Source organism: Micromys minutus (genome assembly GCF_963924665.1).
Source record: "Micromys minutus genome assembly, chromosome: 20".
NCBI classification, from domain to species: Eukaryota; Metazoa; Chordata; class Mammalia; order Rodentia; family Muridae; genus Micromys; species Micromys minutus.
In genome coordinates this window covers 26,745,525-26,751,524 of record NC_137955.1, presented here as the reverse complement: position 1 = coordinate 26,751,524, position 6,000 = coordinate 26,745,525, and positions in this window count along the sequence as shown.

Here is a 6,000-nt window from a genome sequence, read left to right as displayed (position 1 = left end):
AGCCCTACCTGCAGTGGCTATTCCTCTCGTAAACAATGTCTGTTTACATGGTGTGTGTGTATGTGTGTGTGTGTGTGTGTGTGTGTGTGTGTGTGTGTGTTATTTATTTTCTTGTTCAAAGTCAGTCACATAATTTCTCACTTCCAATAGGGTGCATGGATAACTTCAAATATTTACAGCTCACCAAAACTGGATGGTGATGTTTAAGGTAAAACATGTAAATATATTTTACCCTCCTATACAGCCAACAGATTCCAGGTAGACACTCATGGTATTATTGAAAACTTAAGCAAAAGGGCTTTCTAGCATCCAATGTTTTCATCGGAGGAAAGAAGAATTTTGACATCTTGTACTACAAGCCTAAATAATTTAAGGTACACAAATATATTAGTGTTTAGAGCTTAGAGTTATTTAGTCTCATGCTGCTATACTGTTTCTTCATTGTTTATATATTTATCTATTCATTACCATCATTATAAAGGACCTGATACGAATCATGGAGACAAAGGCCTATGATCCTAATAGCTGAGTTCGTGGTAGGCGAATCACCACCACCCTTGTCTACATAATGACTTCTATGCCAACCTGGGCTACGTAAGTTTAAAAAAAAACTACAGTAAATAAATAATCTCGGGCTATACCCTTCAAATATGAAAAAATATCTTATTGGAGGGTATTTTAATTAGCTTTTCTCAGGCGCAGTGATAGATTTACAGCGTCCTGCCTCACTCTGCTTATTTGTAATGCTCAGTTTGTTGTGTGTCCAGGAAAAGAAATAAAACTTTTTGGAGACACGTAACAAAAATTCCTTATTAATTTCACAGTCTCACACATTAAGCTCATTGGTTTCAACCTTTGCTCACAAGGGGCATAGCTAAGAATGTCACCGATCATTTATAGAAAGGAAGACCATGGACATGAACTTAGAATACATCAGGGACAAATATTTGTTAACTAAACTCCTCCCAGGGGAGGTAATTGGCAATTGGAGACAACCAGAGTGCAGGCGCTGCTTCAGGGACATGGGTTCTGTTACTTTCATTTATAAGATGTAGAACTGAGGTCCAAAGCAACGAAAGGAATTGTTGGAAAGTCTAAGGCTGAGAGGGGGTCACTTCCATGCCCTGATGGCAGGACCAGGCATCCTATTGTACCATTATGCTTTAGCCGCTATCCTTTTGAATAAGGTACAGTGACTAACAGCTATGGCTCTTGTGAGCAAACCAATTAGTTCATTGTGTTAAATTATGAAATTAATAAGGAACTCTTATTACTTGCATCTCCAAATGTTTTTTTTTTTCTGTATCCTGGACACATAGTTATTCATAAAATGAAACAGAAAAGAATTCATCATTTTGACAACAGTACACACACACACACACACACACACACACACACACACACATATCTTAGTATTCTGAAAAAATACATATGCATGCATTTTTTCACATTATTCGCATAGGCAGAACAACAAAAGTTCATGGTTTTAATTTAAGACTGTTTTAAACCACACTTCAAAGTACCCATGTAGTTGTTTTAACTGTCACAGAAATATACTTCCCTTTTATGTGAGTGAAGATCAAAGTAAAATACAAATGTTTATTTTTACTCTAGTTTCTCAGGACAAAAGGCCTTGATGGCATCCTTGACTTCTCTCTTTCCATCTGACTTGGCAGCTAAAACTGGTGAAACCTGCTTCCTCTGTCTTAGGGGAGATGAACAAATGCAGCTTCCTCTTACCTTTATCTATAGCACCAACTTGGCCTAAGTGAAGATCTTAACCCTGGAGATCACACACTCTCCTAGTTACTCTTCTGTCTCTCCAACAGAACAGGTCAGATGATGCTTTTAAAACCAGGGCTAGGTCACGCACATCTCTTCGAAATGTGCCAGTGAACAATGAAAGGATGGACACATAGGGTTACAGTAAAATGAAAAAGCTACACAATGATGGGGGACAAATCTAAGGAATGGGAAAATATTTACAAATCATACAGCAGAGCTAGGTTTGATACTCAAAACACACAAGGATCAAAACAACCAAATAACAAGAAAGTGGCTCAAAATGAATAAGTAATAGAATGCATATTTCCCCAATGAAACAATACTCATGCCTAGTATGTACATTTAAAAAAGTCAAACATCACTTTTATTGAGAAAATAGAAGGCAAAATTCTAATGAAATACTCCTTGATTGCTAGAATGAGTACTCTGCAAAGATACAATTTACAAGTGTCGCCGAGGATACAGGGGGAAGGAACTCTAGCACATCACTGGCAGAAATGTAAGTTAGTACAACCTCTACAAAAAACCACTATGGATTTTCCTCAAACACCTAAAAGCAGACATATCACCTAGCCCAGCTATCTCACTCCTAGATATACATTAAAAGTAAATGAAGTCAATATGGTAGAGAGATATCCCATGTTTGTCGCAATAATATTTGCAATAATATAGCTAAAATGTAGCCTAATGTATACCAATCAAAATGTGGCATACAGGCCCAGTGAGATACTATTCAGTCACAGAAAGACTTGGGCAACAAGAATAACTCCAGGGAACATTGTGTTAAGTGAAATAAGCCAGGCACTGGAAGAACATTACCAGACCTCATTCATATGTAGAATCTAAAACTACTGCTCATATGGACCAAGAGGACTAAGACTGTGCTTACCAGGTTATGGGGTTTTGGGGGAAATGTTGATGACAAGAAATAAGATTTCAGTTGTAAGAGAAGGATACGCACAGGAAATATGTTACAGTCACAGTAGCAGTTTATGTAAAATATTCTCACCATGAAACTGAGACAATAAACTGTTGAGCCAGTCATTCTACATGTGTACATATGTGCCAGTTAAAAGTCAAACAGCTCAATTAACAGGTAGGCGAATGGCAGTATATGACAATAGCCTTAGTACTTTGAAGGCTGAAGCCAGAGGATTTTGAACTTCAGGCTAGTTTAAACTGCTTAGTGGAAAACCGTGTCCAGAAAATCACCGAAGAAGAGGAACAGGGGAGGAAGCAGGAGCACAACCTTAGTTTCCCACACCCCTGCCTTCCCATCTCTTCTACAGGGAAAGCCTCAGGCATCTGTGCTGGGATTATAGGTGTCTAACTAACTCTGTACTTGACTCTGTCCTTACTACCATATAAGGCCCCCTCTGTTAGCTTCATGCATTTGAGTATTCAGAAGACCTGTGGGTTGTGCTGAAAGTGATGCTCTTTTGTTCAGAGAAAAGCAGCCTTGACTCTGGCCCTGGCACTAAGGAATTTGCATTCTGACCTCTTCTAAAGCAGGGAAGATGAATGCATGTATCTCTGTCATTCAGTGGAAGTGAGACTGTGTGGGTGCCATTGCAACTGCAGCCTACTTAGTGCTCTTTACAGAATATTTAAGACTGGGTAGTTTTTAAAGGATACCTTCCCCCACACAGTTTTGTGTGCTGTAAACTAAAACCTACAACTAGTAAATGTCTCCTTGCTGTGTCATTCCTGGAAGAAACAAAAGGCAGACATGAACAGACAGAGAGTTGAGTTTTATACCAAACTCTCATAATAGGACAAACTCTGTATCACTGCAGGTTTTCACTAGGAAAGACTTAAGGCCCAGGAGTGAGGGCATAAAGAACTATCCAGAATCACTGGATCACTCATGGTGTGGGTTCTAAGATGCTTCCTCTTTTCAAAAGCCACATTTTTATATGATACAGGAATCAGTTGTTGTGTGCACAGCGATTAGCTTTGCACCTATCCTTCCTTCCTTCATACCCACGACTTTTGTTGTTTGCTCCATGTTGTCTACTGAGAATCTAAAAATCCACTTCCACAAGAGTCCTTTTCCATCCATTGGCCAGTCTGACAGTGAGCAACGACTGAAGCAAGGACAGCGAATTCCATCTACTGAGACAGACAGATCAAATCTCTGCTGTTTTAAGACTGTGAGTTATAAAGATTCTATGAGCCTTGGGAGGCTAAAGCTTGTGTGTCTTTCCACATGATTCATGACGCCCACGAAAAGAAAAGCAGAAAGGGAAGAGATGGGAAAGTGGTGGTTGTTTCCGAATTTAAAGCTGATGTGGTTGTTTCCTTAGATGTCTCTCTCATTTTGCGTTTGGTTTCTTCCACTTGCAACTCAATATTTTCATAACTAGCTTTAATAGGCATCCCTTTTGGTGATTTTAAGAAGTTGTCATGTTTTATGTCATTGCATAAATAATATTAGTTGATTTAGGAGACCTCGAATATGGAAGAGGCCGGGATTATGGTTCCTGTGATCCTCTCTTGGTTCTTCTGTGGTGGCTCTGCGCCAAAGTCATTGTGTCTTTCTCCTGGCTTTCAGAGAAACTACCTCTCTTTTTTGGTCTGGGGGTCAAGAAACCAAAACTACCCCAAATATGATACCAACAAAACCAAAACATGTCTTAGCCAATTTTATATCTACTATTATAGAAACCTGGAGAAGACTGGGAAATTTTTACTTGTGTAATGGTTCTGGAGTTTTTCAAACTTTGTGTCATCTGGTGTAGAAGGGAAGGTGAACCTATGTGACACAGAGAGGATAGGGTCTAGAAAAAAGATGTAGAGTTTTCCCTTTCTTAGAAAAGCTCCTCCCATGTTAACTTATTCATTTTTCACACTGCAGACATTCGTAAGGCAGGAGACCTCATGAGCCAATTCACCACCAGTTAGACAGTGAATCTACCATCACTATCACAGCAACAACAAAATTTCAACAAGGTTTGTAAAGTGAACACTCAAACCGCAGCTGAAAGAAAAGCGTTTCTTCCTTGGCTGAGACTTACCCCCACAGCCTGTATCCAAGCAGAACAAAACAGTGGCCTTCATCTGCTAGCTTTCACCCACAGGGCCTTCTGCCCTACTGACACACATACACAGGGCCAGTCAGAAAGAAAACTTGGCTGTTAGTAAACTAAATAACCAGGCCTGTCCAGAGCTCCAACTGACTCAAGGAATGTGTAGCAAATTCCTTATGACAGACAGTTGTTTACTGGCAAACGGAAGTGTTTTCTTTCACCATAACCCCTGATTTGAAGTCACAGAGTCATGTTCAAGGCATTGCTCCAGTCTTCACTATGACATTTATGACCATGCTCTAAACAAGCCTTAGAATCACATTGACTTTAAGAAATAAGGACCCTTCCAGTCTTCATCTGCACCCAGAGCTGAGGCTTCCCACAGCCCTCTGGACCCAAAGTCAGCCTTGGAGAGCTGGTCTCTCAGGAATGCTTTCACTCCTAAGACCACAGGATCACAGTCCCACAGGAGGGACAAGCTCCAGAGACAGCAAGACCAACTAAAATCAGAGATGGTGAGAGGAAAGCACAAGAACCTAAGCAACAGAAACAAGGCTACTTGGCAACATCAGAACGCAGTTCTACCACCACAGCCAGCCCTGGTTACTCCAACACACCAGAAAAGCAAGTCTTGGATTTAAAATCACATCTCATGATGATGATAGAGGACTTAAGAAGAGCATAAATAACTCCCTTAATGGAATACAAGAGAACACAGGCAGAAGCTCTTAAAGAGGAAACACAAGAAATAAGGGATGTTTGGGATGAGACACACAGTGACTGATTTCACAGTGTGGGGAGACAGAACCCTTGAAAAGAAAAAGGGAGCTGATAGAGTTAGCTACAAGGTCAGAGAGCCTTAGTAGGGGACAGAGTACACAGTTCATTCTCTCCTGGGCTGGTTCTATTACCCTATGCCAGACAAACTATTGTCCTAGGCAAAATTCAGTCCACTAAGAGCCAAAAATGAGTTTTATGGTATTGAAAAAAAAAACCCCTCAAAACATAATAATTCCTAGCACATGAAAGCTGCCTTAAATTCACATTTATATGTTTATTAACAGTTTTATTGGGGGCACAGACATTCCTGTTCCTGTGATTTTTAGATATTTTCAGGCTACAACAGCAAGTGTGCAATTGGAGAGAGTGATTATATAACCAGTAACCCAAACTATTGTGATTTCCT